General features: G+C 48.3%; 1 protein-coding gene across 1 annotated transcript in view; it reads right to left on the bottom strand.

Annotated features, from left to right (window-relative positions):
- Positions 1 to 8,761, bottom strand: part of CTNNBIP1 (catenin beta interacting protein 1) — a 56,584-nt gene extending 47,823 nt beyond the window's left edge. The window contains exon 1 of the mRNA XM_063436613.1: positions 8,680 to 8,761. The gene's annotated coding sequence lies outside the window, so the exon portion shown is untranslated. The remainder of the gene's footprint in view (positions 1 to 8,679) is intronic.
- Between the last annotated feature and the right edge of the window lie 10,986 nt (positions 8,762 to 19,747).

The raw sequence follows: 19,747 nt of genomic DNA, 5'->3' as shown, positions 1-19,747 counted from the left end.
ATTGATGTTCAGGGGTTACAGAGGAAGTGGTATTGATGTTCAGGGGTTACAGAGGAAGTGGTATTGATGTTCAGGGGTTACAGAGGAAGTGGTATTGATGTTCAGGGGTTACAGAGGAAGTGGTATTGATGTTCAGGGGATACAGAGGAAGTGGTATTGATGTTCAGGGGATACAGAGGAAGTGGTATTGATGTTCAGGGGATACAGAGGAAGTGGTATTGATGTACAGGGGATACAGAGGAAGTGGTATTGATGTTCAGGGGATACAGAGGAAGTGGTATTGATGTTCAGGGGATACAGAGGAAGTGGTATTGATGTTCAGGGGATACAGAGGAAGTGGTATTGATGTTCAGGGGATACAGAGGAAGTGGTATTGATGTACAGGGGATACAGAGGAAGTGGTATTGATGTTCAGGGGATACAGAGGAAGTGGTATTGATGTTCAGGGGATACAGAGGAAGTGGTATTGATGTACAGGGGATACAGAGGAAGTGGTATTGATGTACAGGGGATACAGAGGAAGTGGTATTGATGTACAGGGGATACAGAGGAAGTGGTATTGATGTACAGGGGATACAGAGGAAGTGGTATTGATGTACAGGGGATACAGAGGAAGTGGTATTGATGTTCAGGGGATACAGAGGAAGTGGTATTGATGTTCAGGGGATACAGAGGAAGTGGTATTGATGTTCAGGGGATACAGAGGAAGTGGTATTGATGTTCAGGGGATACAGAGGAAGTGGTATTGATGTTCAGGGGATACAGAAGAAGTGGTATTGATGTTCAGGGGATACAGAGGAAGTGGTATTGATGTTCAGGGGATACAGAGGAAGTGGTATTGATGTACAGGGGATACAGAGGAAGTGGTATTGATGTACAGGGGATACAGAGGAAGTGGTATTGATGTACAGGGGATACAGAGGAAGTGGTATTGATGTTCAGGGGATACAGAGGAAGTGGTATTGATGTTCAGGGGATACAGAGGAAGTGGTATTGATGTTCAGGGGATACAGAGGAAGTGGTATTGATGTTCAGGGGATACAGAGGAAGTGGTATTGATGTTCAGGGGATACAGAGGAAGTGGTATTGATGTTCAGGGGATACAGAGGAAGTGGTATTGATGTTCAGGGGATACAGAGGAAGTGGTATTGATGTTCAGGGGATACAGAGGAAGTGGTATTGATGTTCAGGGGTTACAGAGGAAGTGGTATTGATGTTCAGGGGTTACAGAGGAAGTGGTATTGATGTTCAGGGGTTACAGAGGAAGTGGTATTGATGTTCAGGGGTTACAGAGGAAGTGGTATTGATGTTCAGGGGTTACAGAGGAAGTGGTATTGATGTTCAGGGGTTACAGAGGAAGTGGTATTGATGTTCAGGGGTTACAGAGGAAGTGGTATTGATGTTCAGGGGTTACAGAGGAAGTGGTATTGATGTTCAGGGGTTACAGAGGAAGTGGTATTGATGTTCAGGGGTTACAGAGGAAGTGGTATTGATGTTCAGGGGTTACAGAGGAAGTGGTATTGATGTTCAGGGGTTACAGAGGAAGTGGTATTGATGTTCAGGGGTTACAGAGGAAGTGGTATTGATGTTCAGGGGTTACAGAGGAAGTGGTATTGATGTTCAGGGGTTACAGAGGAAGTGGTATTGATGTTCAGGGGTTACAGAGGAAGTGGTATTGATGTTCAGGGGTTACAGAGGAAGTGGTATTGATGTTCAGGGGTTACAGAGGAAGTGGTATTGATGTTCAGGGGTTACAGAGGAAGTGGTATTGATGTTCAGGGGTTACAGAGGAAGTGGTATTGATGTTCAGAGGTTACAGAGGAAGTGGTATTGATGTTCAGAGGTTACAGAGGAAGTGGTATTGATGTACAGGGGATACAGAGGAAGTGGTATTGATGTACAGGGGATACAGAGGAAGTGGTATTGATGTTCAGGGGATACAGAGGAAGTGGTATTGATGTACAGGGGATACAGAGGAAGTGGTATTGATGTACAGGGGATACAGAGGAAGTGGTATTGATGTACAGGGGTTACAGAGGAAGTGGTATTGATGTACAGGGGTTACAGAGGAAGTGGTATTGATGTACAGGGGTTACAGAGGAAGTGGTATTGATGTACAGGGGATACAGAGGAAGTGGTATTGATGTACAGGGGATACAGAGGAAGTGGTATTGATGTACAGGGGATACAGAGGAAGTGGTATTGATGTTCATGGGATACAGAGGAAGTGGTATTGATGTTCATGGGATACAGAGGAAGTGGTATTGATGTTCATGGGATACAGAGGAAGTGGTATTGATGTTCATGGGATACAGAGGAAGTGGTATTGATGTTCAGGGGTTACAGAGGAAGTGGTATTGATGTTCAGGGGATACAGAGGAATTGGTATTGATGTACAGGGGTTACAGAGGAAGTGGTATTGATGTACAGGGGATACAGAGGAAGTGGTATTGATGTTCAGGGGATACAGAGGAATTGGTATTGATGTACAGGGGTTACAGAGGAAGTGGTATTGATGTACAGGGGATACAGAGGAATTGGTATTGATGTTCAGGGGTTACAGAGGAAGTGGCACTGATGTATAGGGGATACAGAGGAAGTGGCACTGATGTATAGGGGATACAGAGGAAGTGGTATTGATGTACAGGGGTTACAGAGGAATTGGTATTGATGTACAGGGGATACAGAGGAATTGGTATTGATGTACAGGGGATACAGAGGAATTGGTATTGATGTACAGGGGTTACAGAGGAAGTGGTATTGATGTACAGGGGTTACAGAGGAAGTGGTATTGATGTACAGGGGATACAGAGTAAGTGGTATTGATGTACAGGGGTTACAGAGGAAGTGGTATTGCTGTACAGGGGATACAGAGGAAGTGGTATTGATGTACAGGGGTTACAGATGAATTGGTATTGATGTACAGGGGTTACAGAGGAAGTGGTATTGATTTACAGGGGTTACAGAGGAAGTGGCACTGATGTATAGGGGATACAGAGGAAGTGGTTTTGATGTATACGGAATACAGAGGAAGTGGTATTGATGTATTGGGGATACAGAGGAAGTGGTATTGATGTGGAAGCATTAGAATGGTATAAAGGAAGCAGATGTATAGATGGTGCAGTGTTACCGGGTATAGTGTTACCGGGTGCCGAGTTACCGAGTGCCGGGTGTATTGTTACCTGGTGTATTGTTACCGGGTGCTGGTTGGCGCGTTACCGGGTGTAATGTTACGGGGTGCCAGGTGTATTGTTACCAGGTGCTGTTTTACCGGGTGTATTGTTGCCGGTTGCGGTGTTGCCGGGTGCCGTGTTTGTAACGGACCGTTTCACTTTCAAGAGGATAAAACCCAGTTTAGGCGATATCCCCCTTTCCAGATGCACAGGCAGCTACTGCAAACACCACTCTCCCGACTGGAAACACCCGAACACTGGAACAGCTGAACAAGAAAAGCATACCATCAGCTTACACTCCTGGCAGTCAGCATACAATCCAATTCCCCCAAAGAACGAGACGACACATCGCTTTGAGGGTTAAGCAAGAACTCTGGACTGGCACATCCAGCCTGGTTTTTATTACAAGTGTTGAGAATACAGGACCGCCCACAGGGAGGGACAAAACAACCAATAGCATAATGGTTACAACCCCCAGGTTCCCTCCCCTCAGATAACCAGTTAACATAATTATTACAGCCAGAGAAAATACAGTTTTTATACATGTGCTATAACTTTAAAACCATACATCTTCATAACAATTACATATTTGGAATCAGCACACTTTAAACATAAACACTTCCAAAAATCAGCCAAATCCCTCCAGTGGATCAAAAGTTAGCTGGAGGTCCCTTTATGACCGACCGCAAGCACAATTTCCTGCCCAAAACAGTTCCATAGATTTCGAACGGGACTTAGTCTCTGGAGCTGAAAAACGAAGTGTAGGAGAAGGTAAGGGTCAGCGGTATTCGGTAAAATGTGTAGCCGATTTCAGTTCCATGAATTTGGCTACACATACCGCTGACCTCGTTCGAATGAACAAAGATGGCCGCCGCCACGGGTTCGTTTGTCGAATGGCGGCCACTTCGACTACTTTGGCACTTCGGCTGCATCCGAAGTGCCCATTTAAAGCTGCAGCACTGTTCCAAATTATTTAAAAGGACAGTCTATAAAATCCAATCTGCTAAAAGAGTCTTTAACAGGTAATACCTTCCAGGGGCCATAGTCTTAAAGGGTATTGTTACCCAAAGTCTCAATATGGCCCCAGACAGTTCTTAAAGGGCCAGCAGCAGCCCAATATAAAATAAAACATGCCCAAATGTAGTTTTTAAAGTGCAATATGTCCAGGGGCCATAGTCAGCGGGCAAACAGGCCTCTCCAATGCTCAGTGGCGAGGTTGGTTTCGCCACAGTGTTACTGGGTGTATTGTTACCGGGTGCCAGGTGTATTGTTGCCGGGTGCTGTGTTACCGGGTGTACTGCTTCCGGGTGCCGGATGGATTGTTGCCAGGTGCCGTGTGTATTGTTACCGGGTATAATCCAAGCATGGGTTAATCCAAGAGCTCTCCGCTGGTAACGAAGATTCAGCATACAGAAGGCAGGAAACACAGCATAATCCCTTTTCCCAAGGACTAGATGACACATAGTCTGGGAGTCAACTGAGGGCTTTATTGTAACATCACCAAATTTATACGGTTCTTACTGTACAGGGTTTCTAGACTGGGACAGCAGGGGTTTGAATCAAGGGGACTGTGTGGGAAACTGACCATGCAGGTTCATTTCCCAGCATTCCCTGCTGCCCATGGACAATGATGACATCAGCAAGTACATATAATTGGATTAACAGTGGTCACAGGAAAATACAGTATTTCACATTAAAATCTATAACTTATACAATTTCTTCTAGATTTCCATGATTGACTGCAGGGATCTGAGGGTCTCACGAATTACCGCTCACATCCCTGCAGAAATAACCGAATGCCACATGAACTACTACTTTGAATATATACCGATAGTGAGAAAGGAGAACTCACGAAGGGTTTCAATCTACCGAAAGAGTGGAACTCCCAAACGCTCCGGAAATCCAGCGGTGTTTGGAAATCAAGTAGCCGATTTTAGTTCCACGCACTCAACGACCAAACACCGCTGACCTTTTACCGAACAAAGATGGCCGCCGCCACGTGTTCGGCATACGAACGGCGGCCACCTGTGAAAAAACCTATAAACGGTACTTGCAACATTTTTGCAGTTAGTTAATGAGAGACACACGACCGCATCGGTGTGGTCTCTCATTCGGTATTTAAATCATTTCCCGAACAGGACGGTGGATATTGTTCGGGAAACGATTGCCTTGTTCACATAGCCCAGGGATAGGCAACCTTCGGCTCTCCAGATGTTGTGGACTACATCCCCCATAATGCTCTTACACACATAATGCTGGCAAAGCATCATGGGAGGTGTAGTCCAAAACATCTGGAGAGCCGAAGGTTGCCTATCCCTGACATAGCCTAACAATAGACAATACGGCCATTTTAAAAGTCCCAAACATAGTCCAAAGTAACAAAAGTCCTTTTCTAGTCTTTTAGTGGCTAGGTTTGCCACACCGGGTATAATGTAATCGGGTGTAGTGTTACCGGGTGTAGTGTTGCCGGGTGCCGGGTGTATTGGTATCGGGTGCCGGGTTACCGGGTGTCCCCATGAATGTCCCCCCGGGTGGAGCTGTATTGTTATCGGGTGCATTGTTACCGGGTATAATGTTACCAGGTGCCGGGTGTATTGTTATTGGGTATAATGTTACCGGGTGCCGGGTGTATTGTTATTGGGTATAATGTTACCGGGTGCCGGGTGTATTGTTATTGGGTATAATGTTACCGGATGCCGGGTGTATTGTTATTGGGTATAATGTTACCGGATGCCGGGTGTATTGTTATTGGGTATAATGTTACCGGATGCCGGGTGTATTGTTACCGGGTGTCCCCGGCCCGGTCTCCCCCTGGGCGGGCTGTGTCCCCATGTCCGGTACTGGGTGTCCCCGGTCGGGCAGGCTGTGTCTCTGTGTCCGGTACCGGGTATAATGTTACCGGGTGTCCCCGGTCCGGTCTCTCCCCGGGCGGGCTGTGTCCGGTACCGGGTGGATTGTTACCGGGTGTCCCCGGTCTCTCCCCGGGCGGGCTTTGTCCGGTACCGGGTATAATGTTACCGGGTGTCCCCGGCCCGGTATCTCCCGGGGCGGGCGGGCTGTGTCCGGTACCGGGAGGCTAAGGCGGGCTGTGTCCCTGTGTCCGGTACCGGGTGTATTGTTACCGGGTGTCCCCGGTCTCTCCCCGGGCGGGCTGTGTCCGGTACCGGGTATAATGTTACCGGGTGTCCCTTTGTCCGGTACCGGGTGTATTGTTACCGGGTATAATGTTCCCGGGTGTCCCCGGTCGGGCTGTGTCCGGTACCGGGTATAATGTTACCGGGTGTCCCTGTGTCCGGTACCGGGTGTATTGTTACCGGGTATAATGTTCCAAGGTGTATTGTTACCGGGTGTCCCTGTGTCCGGTACCGGGTGTAATGTTACCGGGTATAATGTTCCCGGGTATAATGTTCCCGGGTATAATGTTCCCGGGTATAATGTTCCCGGGTATAATGTTCCCGGGTATAATGTTCCCGGGTATAATGTTCCCGGGTATAATGTTCCCGGGTGTAATGTTCCCGGGTGTAATGTTCCCGGGTGTAATGTTACCGGGTGTAATGTTACCGGGTGTAATGTTACCGGGTGTAATGTTACCGGGTGTAATGTTACCGGGTGTAATGTTACCGGGTGTAATGTTACCGGGTGTAATGTTACCGGGTGTAATGTTACCGGGTGTAATGTTACCGGGTGTAATGTTCCCGGGTGTAATGTTCCCGGGTGTAATGTTCCCGGGTGTAATGTTCCCGGGTGTAATGTTCCCGGGTGTAATGTTCCCGGGTGTAATGTTCCCGGGTGTAATGTTCCCGGGTGTAATGTTCCCGGGTGCCGGGTGTATTGTTAGCGGGTGTCCCCGTGTCGGGTGCCGGGTGTATTGTTAGCGGGTGTCCCCGTGTCCGGTACCGGGTGTATTGTTAGCGGGTGTCCCCGTGTCCGGTACCGGGTGTATTGTTAGCGGGTGTCCCCGTGTCCGGTACCGGGTGTATTGTTAGCGGGTGTCCCCGTGTCCGGTACCGGGTGTATTGTTAGCGGGTGTCCCCGTGTCCGGTACCGGGTGTATTGTTAGCGGGTGTCCCCGTGTCCGGTACCGGGTGTATTGTTAGCGGGTGTCCCCGTGTCCGGTACCGGGTGTATTGTTAGCGGGTGTCCCCGTGTCCGGTACCGGGTGTATTGTTAGCGGGTGTCCCCGTGTCCGGTACCGGGTGTATTGTTAGCGGGTGTCCCCGTGTCCGGTACCGGGTGTATTGTTAGCGGGTGTCCCCGTGTCCGGTACCGGGTGTATTGTTAGCGGGTGTCCCCGTGTCCGGTACCGGGTGTATTGTTAGCGGGTGTCCCCGTGTCCGGTACCGGGTGTATTGTTAGCGGGTGTCCCCGTGTCCGGTACCGGGTGTATTGTTAGCGGGTGTCCCCGTGTCCGGTACCGGGTGTATTGTTAGCGGGTGTCCCCGTGTCCGGTTCCGGGTGTATTGTTAGCGGGTGTCCCCGTGTCCGGTTCCGGGTGTATTGTTAGCGGGTGTCCCCGTGTCCGGTTCCGGGTGTATTGTTAGCGGGTGTCCCCGTGTCCGGTACCGGGTGTATTGTTAGAGGGTGTCCCCGTGTCCGGTACCGGGTGTATTGTTAGCGGGTGTCCCCGTGTCCGGTACCGGGTGTATTGTTAGCGGGTGTCCCCGTGTCCGGTACCGGGTGTATTGTTAGCGGGTGTCCCCGTGTCCGGTACCGGGTGTATTGTTACCGGGTGTCCCCGTGTCCGGTACCGGGTGTATTGTTACCGGGTGTCCCTGTGTCTGGTTCCGGGTGTATTGTTACCGGGTGTCCCCGGTCTCTCCCCGGGCGGGCTTTGTCCGGTACCGGGTATAATGTTACCGTGTGTCCCCGGCCCGGTCTCTCCCGGGGCAGGCGGGCTGTGTCCGGTACCGGTAGGCTCGGGCAGGCTGTATCCCTGTGTCCGATACCGGGTGTATTGTTACCGGGTGTCCCCGGGCGGGCTGTCCCCGGTACCGGGTGTATTGTTACCGGGTGTCCCCGGTACCGGGTGTATTGTTACCGGGTGTCCCCGGTACCGGGTGTATTGTTACCGGGTGTCCCCGGTACCGGGTGTATTGTTACCGGGTGTCCCCGGTACCGGGTGTATTGTTACCGGGTGTCCCCGGTACCGGGTGTATTGTTACCGGGTGTCCCCGGTACCGGGTGTATTGTTACCGGGTGTCCCCGGGCGGGCTGTGTCCGGTACCGGGTGTATTGTTACCGGGTGTCCCCGGGCGGGCTGTGTCCGGTACCGGGTGTATTGTTACCTGGGTGTCCCCGGGCAGGCTGTGTCCGGTACCGGGTGTATTGTTACCTGGGTGTCCCCGGGCGGGCTGTGTCCGGTACCGGGTGTATTGTTACCTGGGTGTCCCCCGGCGGGCTGTGTCCGGTACCGGGTGTCCCCGGGCGGGCTGTGTCCGGTACCGGGTGTCCCCGGGCGGGCTGTGTCCCCGTGTCCGGTACCGGGAGGCCCGGGCTCGGTACTGACCTGGCTGTGAGGCCGCAGCTCGCTCCCTGGCCGCCGATATCCTCTCCCGGGCTCCGGCTCCGGCCTGTGCGCTGGGAATGAGAGCCGGGGAGGGGGAGCTGGAGGCGGCGCCGGCTGGAGGAGGAGGAGGGGGGGGAGGAGCTGGGAGAGGCCCAGGCCCAGCGCAGACACCCGGGGGCCTTCCCTCCTTCCTTATATTTATTAATTATTAATAATAATAATAATATAACTGCATTAATTGATTAATAATAATAATAATAATAATATAACTGCATTAATTGATTATTAATAATAATAATAATAATAATAATATAACTGCATTCATTGATTAATAATAATAATAATATTACTGCATTCATTAATTAATAATAATATTATATATATATATATATATATTACTGCATTCATTGATTAATAATAATAATATTATATATATATATTACTGCATTCATTGATTAATAATAATAATATTATATATATATTACTGCATTCATTGATTAATTATAATATTATATATTACTGCATTCATTGATTCAATGATTTATTATATACATTACTGGACTCATCGATTGATTATATACAATTATTATATTTATTACTATATTTATTGACTGAAGTATATAGATTACTGTATTTATTGATTTATATTAATTACTGTATTCATTTATTATATGAATTACTGTGTTTTCTGATAGCCGCCAACTGGGCACCCAGATAGCCACAGACTGGCAGAGGTCTGGACACAACCAGCGTACACTGTATACATCGATAGCCAGAGACTGGCAGAGGTCTGGACACAACCAGCATACACTGTATACATCGATAGCCACAGACTGGCACAGGTCTGGACACAACCAGCGTACACTGTATACATCGATAGCCACAGACTGGCAGAGGTCTGGACACAACCAGCATACACTGTATACATCGATAGCCACAGGTCTGGACACAACCAGCATACACTGTACATCAATAGCCACAGACTGGCAGAGGCCTGGCACCCCCACGTACACTGTATACGTCAATAGCTACAGACTGTCAGAGGCCTGGGCAACCCCACATACACTGTATACATCGATAGCCACAGACTGGCACAGGGCCTGGGCACCCCCACATACACTGTATTCACTAATAACCTTAGACTGACAGAAGGTATTCACCCACCAAACTTGCTGTTTTTACTGATACCCACAGACAGGTAGAGTATCATTGCATTCATTGTTTCCAATTGGCAGGCAGAGGTAAGGAGACCTGGGCACTCCTAGAATGCACTGAGTATTCCATGGTACCCACAAACTGGCAGAGGGACTGTTTACCGCACACTTACACTAATTCACTGATAACCATAGATTGGCAAAGAGCTGGGTACCCCACAATTACACTAATTCGCTGATAACCATAGACTGGCAGAGAGCTGGGTACCCCACACTTACACTAATTCACTGATAACCATAGACTGGCAGAGAGCCTGGGTACCCCACTCTTACACTGTATTCACTGATAACCATAGACTGGCAGAGAGCCTGGGTACCCCACTCTTACACTGTATTCACTGATAACCATAGACTGGTAGAGAGCCTGGGTACCCCACACTTACACTGTATTCACTGATAACCATAGACTGGCAGAGAGCCTGGGTACCCCACACTTACACTGTATTTACTGATAACCATAGATTGGCAGAGAGCCTGAGTACCCCACGCTTACACTAATTCACTGATAACCATAGACTGGCAGAGAGCCTGGGTACCCCACTCTTACACTGTATTCACTGATAACCATAGACTGGTAGAGAGCCTGGGTACCCCACACTTACACTGTATTCACTGATAACCATAGACTGGCAGAGAGCCTGGGTACCCCACTCTTACACTGTATTCACTGATAACCATAGACTGGTAGAGAGCCTGGGTACCCCACACTTACACTGTATTCACTGATAACCATAGACTGGCAGAGAGCCTGGGTACCCCACACTTACACTGTATTTACTGATAACCATAGATTGGCAGAGAGCCTGAGTACCCCACGCTTACACTAATTCACTGATAACCATAGACTGGCAGAGAGCCTGGGTACCCCACACTAACACTGTATTCACTGATAACCATAGATTGGCAGAGAGCTGGGTACCCCACACTTACACTAATTCACTGATAAACATAGATTGGCATAGAGCTGGGTACCCCACACTTACACTAATTCACTGATAACCATAGATTGGCATAGAGCTGGGTACCCCACACTTACACTAATTCACTGATAACCATAGATTGGCAGAGAGCTGGGTACCCCACACTTACACTAATTCACTGATAACCATAGAGTGGCAGAGAGCCTGGGTACCCCACACTTACACTGTATTCACTGATAACCATAGACTGGCAGACAGCCTGGGTACCCCACACTTACACTAATTCACTGATAACATTAGACTGGCAGAGAGCCTGGGTACCCCACACTTACACTAATTCGCTGATAACCATAGACTGGCAGAGAGCCGGGGTACCCCACACTTACACTAATTCGCTGATAACCATAGACTGGCAGAGAGCCTGGGTACCCCACACTTACACTAATTCACTGATAACCATAGACTGGCAGAGAGCCTGGGTACCCCACTCTTACACTGTATTCACTGATAACCATAGACTGGCAGAGAGCCTGGGTACCCCACTCTTACACTGTATTCACTGATAACCATAGACTGGCAGAGAGCCTGGGTACCCCACACTTACACTGTATTCACTGAAAACCATAGATTGGCAGAGAGCCTGGGTACCCCACACTTACACTGTATTCACTGATAACCATAGATTGGCAGAGAGCCTGGGTACCCCACACTTACACTAATTCACTGATAACCATAGACTGGCAGAGAGCCTGAGTACCCCACTCTTACACTGTATTCACTGATAACCATAGATTGGCAGAGAGCTGGGTACCCCACACTTACACTAATTCACTGATAACCATAGACTGGCAGAGAGCCTGGGTACCCCACACTTACACTAATTCACTGATAACCATAGACTGTCAGAGAGCCTGGGTACCCCACACTTACACTGCATTCACTGATAACCATAGATTGGCAGAGAGCTGGGTACCCCACACTTACACTGTATTCACTGATAACCATAGACTGGCAGAGAGCTGGGTACCCCACACTTACACTGCATTCACTGATAACCATAGACTGTCAGAGAGCCTGGGTACCCCACGCTTACACTGTATTCACTGATAACCATAGACTGGCAGAGAGCCTGGGTACCCCACACTTACACTAATTTACTGATAACCATAGACTGGCAGAGATCCTGGGTACCCCACTCTTACACTAATTCACTGATAACCATAGACTGGCAGAGAGCCTGGGTACCCCACACTTACACTGTATTCACTGATAACCATAGACTGGCAGACAGCCTGGGTACCCCACACTTACACTGTATTCACTGATAACCATAGACTGGCAGAGAGCCTGGGTACCCCACACTTACACTGTATTCACTGATAACCATAGATTGGCAGAGAGCTGGGTACCCCACACTTACACTAATTCGCTGATAACCATAGACTGGCAGAGAGCCTGGGTACCCCACAATTACACTGTATTCACTGATAACCATAGATTGGCAGAGAGCCTGGGTACCCCACACTTACACTGTATTCACTGATAACCATAGACTGGCAGAGAGTCTGGGTACCCCACACTTACACTGTATTCACTGATAACCATAGACTGGCAGAGAGCCTGGGTACCCCACACTTACACTGTATTCACTGATAACCATAGACTGGCAGAGAGCTGGGTACCCCACACTTACACTGCATTCACTGATAACCATAGATTGGCAGAGAGCCTGGGTACCCCACACTTACACTAATTTACTGATAACCATAGATTGGCAGAGAGCCTGGGTACCCCACACTTACACTAATTCACTGATAACCATAGATTGGCAGAGAGCCTGGGTACCCCACACTTACACTGTATTCACTGATAACCATAGACTGGCAGAGAGCCTGGGTACCCCACACTTACACTGTATTCACTGATAACCATAGACTGGCAGAGAGCTGGGTACCCCACACTTACACTGCATTCACTGATAACCATAGATTGGCAGAGAGCCTGGGTACCCCACACTTACACAAATTTACTGATAACCATAGACTGGCAGAGAGCCTGGGTACCCCACTCTTACACTGTATTCACTGATAACCATAGATTGGCAGAGAGCCTGGGTACCCCACACTTAAACTAATTTACTGATAACCATAGACTGGCAGAGATCCTGAGTACCCCACACTTACACTAATTCACTGATAACCATAGACTGGCAGAGAGCCTGGGTACCCCACACTTACACTACATTCACTGATAACCATAGATTGGTAGAGAGCTGCGTACCCCACACTTACACTGTATTCACTTGTAACGGACCGTTTCACTTACAAGAGGATAAAACCCAGTTTAGGCGATAATCCCCTTTACAGATGCACAGGCAGCTACTGCAAACACCATTCTCCCGACTGGAGACACACGAACACTGGATCCGAGAAACCTTTTAAATTCTCCCAAGCATATGAATGCTGTAGACCATTGAATAGGAACCATACGAATAGGCTTGTACTCCTAGCAGTCAACTGGAACAGCATGCAATAAATCCTTCCCCCCAATAATGAGACGACACATCACTTTGAGGGTAAAACAGGAACTCTGGACTGGCTCATCCAGCCTGGCTTTTATTTCCAACTCACACATACAGGCCACACCCAGGGGGAGGCATAAAAGAACCAATGACATAGATGTTACCTCCCACACATCCCCTCCCCTTAGTGTGACACATAATCCCATTATGCATACAGTTTAAAATATACTTTTACACAACTTTCATAACTTTAAAACCATACATCACATTCACATAAAAATACATATCCACAATCAATCCATTCAGGGGAACAACATATTAAAAAATGGCATGGGTCAGACCAGGGGTTCAAAAGTTACTAAAAGTATCTTTTGTCCCTCCTGGCTGGCAGAAAAACATCCCCACAATGCACCCTGGTTTCCTCCCTTCAGCCCTGGAGTTAATTGGAGAAGTAATCCAATTATCCAGGACTAAAGGCAGACTCCTTTAACCACATGGTTGCAAAACGACATAAAACACTTTAAAATACATAAAGTCACATTTACACATAACACACAGACATTTCACCTATCCCCAGATAGCTGGGATCTGCACGCACAAAACTACAGAATAGCGCGCAGATCCTACTCACACAGTACAATTGCCATGGAGCTAAAGTCTTTCCCATAGTCTTTCATTATATGAATAGGCTCCATGGTATGGCTATCTGGGGTATCACATTCCCATAAAGTCTGGTCCATAGTCCAAAGGCAAGAGGCGGGCAATCAGCCCCCTCCAAGGACACGTGGCGAGGTCGGTTTCGCCACATCACTGATAACCATAGATTGGCAGAGAGCCTGGGTACCCCACACTTACACTAATTCACTGATAACCAAAGATTGGCAGAGAGCCTGGGTACCCCACACTTACACTGTATTCACTGATAACCATAGATTGGCAGAGAGCCTGGGTACCCCACACTTACACCAATTCACTGATAACCATAGATTGGCAGAGAGCCTGGGTACCCCACACTTACACTGTATTCACTGATAACCATAGATTGGCATAGAGCTGGGTACCCCACACTTACACTAATTCGCTGATAACCATAGACTGGCAGAGAGCCTGGGTACCCCACACTTACACTGTATTCACTGATAACCATTGATTGGCAGAGAGCCTGGGTACCCCACACTTACACTGTATTCACTGATAACCATAGACTGGCAGAGAGCCTGGGTACCCCACACTTACACTGTATTCACTGATAACCATAGACTGGCAGAGAGCCTGGGTACCCCACACTTACACTGTATTCACTGATAACCATAGACTGGCAGAGAGCTGGGTACCCCACACTTACACTGCATTCACTGATAACCATAGATTGGCAGAGAGCCTGGGTACCCCACACTTACACTAATTTACTGATAACCATAGATTGGCAGAGAGCCTGTGTACCCCACTCTTACACTAATTCACTGATAACCATAGACTGGCAGAGAGCCTGGGTACCCCACTCTTACACTAATTCACTGATAACCATAGATTGGCAGAGAGCCTGGGTACCCCACACTTACACTGTATTCACTGATAACCATAGACTGGCAGAGAGCCTGGGTACCCCACACTTACACTGTATTCACTGATAACCATAGACTGGCAGAGAGCTGGGTACCCCACACTTACACTGCATTCACTGATAACCATAGATTGGCAGAGAGCCTGGGTACCCCACACTTACACTAATTTACTGATAACCATAGACTGGCAGAGAGCCTGGGTACCCCACACTTACACTAATTCACTGATAACCATAGATTGGCAGAGAGCCTGGGTACCCCACACTTACACTGTATTCACTGATAACCATAGACTGGCAGAGAGCCTGGGTACCCCACACTTACACTGTATTCACTGATAACCATAGACTGGCAGAGAGCTGGGTACCCCACACTTACACTGCATTCACTGATAACCATAGACTGGCAGAGAGCCTGGGTACCCCACACTTACACTGTATTCACTGTTAACCATGGACTGGCAGAGATCCTGGGTACCCCACACTTACACTGTATTCACTGATAACCATAGACTGGCAGAGAGCCTGGGTACCCCACACTTACACTGTATTCACTGATAACCATAGCCTGGCAGAGAGCCTGGGTACCCCACACTTACACTGTATTCACTGATAACCATAGACTGGCAGAGAGCCTAGGTACCCCACACTTACACTAATTCACTGATAACCATAGACTGTCAGAGAGCCTGGGTACCCCACACTTACACTGTATTCACTGATAACCACAGACTGGCAGAGAGCCTGGGTACCCCACACTTACACTAATTCACTGATATAACCATAGACTGGCAGAGAGCCTGGGTACCCCACACTTACACTGTATTCACTGATAACCATAGCCTGGCAGAGAGCCTGGGTACCCCACACTTACACTGTATTCACTGATAACCATAGACTGACAGAGAGCCTGGGTACCCCACACTTACACTAATTCACTGATAACCATAGACTGGCAGAGAGCCTGGGTACCCCACACTTACACTGTATTCACTGATAACCAAAGACTGGCAGAGAGCCTGGGTACCCCACACTTACACTAATTCACTGATATAACCATAGACTGGCAGAGAGCCTGGGTACTCCACACGTACACTAATTCACTGATAACCATAGACTGGCAGAGAGCCTGGGTACCCCACACTTTCACTGTATTCACTGATAACCATAGACTGACAGAGAGCCTGGGTACCCCACACTTACACTGTATTCACTGATAACCATAGACTGGCAGAGAGCCTGGGTACCCCACACTTACACTGTATTCACTGATAACCATGGACTGGCAGAGAGCCTGGGTACCCCACACTTACACTGTATTCACTGATAACCATAGACTGGCAGAGAGCCTGGGTACCCCACACTTACACTAATTCAGTGATATAACCATAGACTGGCAGAGAGCCTGGGTACCCCACACTTACACTGTATTCACTGATAACCAAAGACTGGCAGAGAGCCTGGGTACCCCACACTTACACTAATTCACTGATATAACCATAGACTGGCAGAGAGCCTGGGTACTCCACACATACACTAATTCACTGATAACCATAGACTGGCAGAGAGCCTGGGTACCCCACACTTTCACTGTATTCACTGATAACCATAGACTGACAGAGAGCCTGGGTACCCCACACTTACACTGTATTCACTGATAACCATAGACTGGCAGAGAGCCTGGGTACCCCACACTTACACTGTATTCACTGATAACCATGGACTGGCAGAGAGCCTGGGTACCCCACACTTACACTGTATTCACTGATAACCATAGACTGGCAGAGAGCCTGGGTACCCCACACTTACACTGTATTCACTGATAACCATAGACTGGCAGAGAGCCTGGGTACCCCACACTTACACTAATTCACTGATATAACCATAGACTGGCAGAGAGCCTGGGTACCCCACACTTACACTGTATTCACTGATAACCATAGCCTGGCAGAGAGCCTGGGTACCCCACACTTACACTAATTCACTGATATAACCATAGACTGGCAGAGAGCCTGGGTACTCCACACGTACACTAATTCACTGATAACCATAGACTGGCAGAGAGCCTGGGTACCCCACACTTTCACTGTATTCACTGATAACCATAGACTGACAGAGAGCCTGGGTACCCCACACTTACACTGTATTCACTGATAACCATAGACTGGCAGAGAGCCTGGGTACCCCACACTTACACTGTATTCACTGATAACCATGGACTGGCAGAGAGCCTGGGTACCCCACACTTACACTGTATTCACTGATAACCATAGACTGGCAGAGAGCCTGGGTACCCCACACTTACACTAATTCGGTGATATAACCATAGACTGGCAGAGAGCCTGGGTACCCCACACTTACACTGTATTCACTGATAACCATAGCCTGGCAGAGAGCCTGGGTACCCCACTCGTACACTGTATTCACTGATAACCATAGACTGGCAGAGAGCCTGGATACCCCACACTTACACTGTATTCACTGATAACCATAGACTGGCAGAGAGCCTGGGTACCCCACACTTACACTAATTCACTGATATAACCATAGACTGGCAGAGAGCCTGGGTACCCCACACTTACACTGTATTCACTGATAACCATAGCCTGGCAGAGAGCCTGGGTACCCCACACTTACACTAATTCACTGATATAACCATAGACTGGCAGAGAGCCTGGGTACTCCACACGTACACTAATTCACTGATAACCATAGACTGGCAGAGAGCCTGGGTACCCCACACTTTCACTGTATTCACTGATAACCATAGACTGACAGAGAGCCTGGGTACCCCACACTTACACTGTATTCACTGATAACCATAGACTGGCAGAGAGCCTGGGTACCCCACACTTACACTGTATTCACTGATAACCATGGACTGGCAGAGAGCCTGGGTACCCCACACTTACACTGTATTCACTGATAACCATAGACTGGCAGAGAGCCTGGGTACCCCACACTTACACTAATTCGGTGATATAACCATAGACTGGCAGAGAGCCTGGGTACCCCACACTTACACTGTATTCACTGATAACCATAGCCTGGCAGAGAGCCTGGGTACCCCACTCGTACACTGTATTCACTGATAACCATAGACTGGCAGAGAGCCTGGGTACCCCACACTTACACTAATTCACTGATAACCATAGATTGGCAGAGAGCCTGGGTACCCCACACTTACACTAATTTACTGATAACCATAGACTGGCAGAGAGCCTGGGTACCCCACACTTACACTAATTCACTGATAACCACAGATTGGCAGAGAGCCTGGGTACCCCACACTTACACTGTATTCACTGATAACCATAGACTGGCAGAGAGCCTGGGTACCCCACACTTACACTGTATTCACTGATAACCATAGACTGGCAGAGAGCCTGGGTACCCCACACTTACACTGTATTCACTGATAACCATAGACTGGCAGAGAGCTAGGTACCCCACACTTACACTAATTTACTGATAACCATAGACTGGCAGAGAGCCTGGGTACCCCACACTTACACTAATTCACTGATAACCATAGACTGGCAGAGAGCCTGGGTACCCCACACTTACACTGTATTCACTGATAACCATAGACTGGCAGAGAGCCTGGGTACCCCACACTTACACTGCATTCACTAATAACCATAGACTGGCAGAGAGCTGGGTACCCCACACTTACACTGTATTCACTGATAACCATAGATTGGCAGAGAGCTGGGTACCCCACACTTACACTGTATTCACTGATAACCATAGATTGGCAGAGAGCTGGGTACCCCACACTTACACTGCATTCACTAGTAACCATAGATTGGCAGAGAGCTGGGTACCCCACACTTACACTGTATTCACTGATAACCATAGATTGGCAGAGAGCCTGGGTACCCCACACTTACACTGTATTCACTGATAACCATAGATTGGCATAGAGCTGGGTACCCCACACTTACACTGTATTCACTGATAACCATAGATTGGCAGAGAGCTGGGTACCCCACACTTACACTGCATTCACTGATAGCCATAGATTGGCAGAGAGCCTGGGTACCCCACACTTACACTGTATTCACTGTTAACCATGGACTGGCAGAGATCCTGGGTACCCCACACTTACACTGTATTCACTGATAACCATAGATTGGCAGAGAGCTGGGTACCCCACACTTACACTGTATTCACTGATAACCATAGCCTGGCAGAGAGCCTGGGTACCCCACACTTACACTGTATTCACTGATAACCATAGATTGGCAGAGAGCTGGGTACCCCACACTTACACTGCATTCACTGATAACCATAGATTGGCAGAGAGCCTGGGTACCCCACACTTACACTGTATTCACTGTTAACCATGGACTGGCAGAGATCCTGGGTACCCCACACTTACACTGTATTCACTGATAACCATAGACTGGCAGAGAGCCTGGGTACCCCACACTTACACTAATTTACTGATAACCATAGACTGGCAGAGAGCCTGGGTACCCCACACTTACACTAATTCACTGATAACCATAAATTGGCAGAGAGCCTGGGTACCCCACACTTACACTGTATTCACTGTTAACCATGGACTGGCAGAGATCCTGGGTACCCCACACTTACACTGTATTCACTGATAACCATAGACTGGCAGAGAGCCTGGGTACCCCACACTTACACTAATTCACTGACAAGGTTAATGCTACATACAGCTAACTTACTGAACATGCCCAAGGCGGCGAGTGGCACATGGATGTGGCTTATTGAATGTGCACACTTCTTAGCCCCAATATTTTAATAGGAAACAGACTGCATTTCATTCATAGATAAACTGTTTAAGAATCAGTGTACGAGCTGTAATTAGTAATTA

This window comes from Pelobates fuscus, chromosome 11 (genome assembly GCF_036172605.1).
Source record: "Pelobates fuscus isolate aPelFus1 chromosome 11, aPelFus1.pri, whole genome shotgun sequence".
NCBI classification, from domain to species: Eukaryota; Metazoa; Chordata; class Amphibia; order Anura; family Pelobatidae; genus Pelobates; species Pelobates fuscus.
The sequence above is the reverse complement of the archived record's forward strand: the minus strand, read 5'-3'. Positions and strand labels throughout refer to the sequence as shown.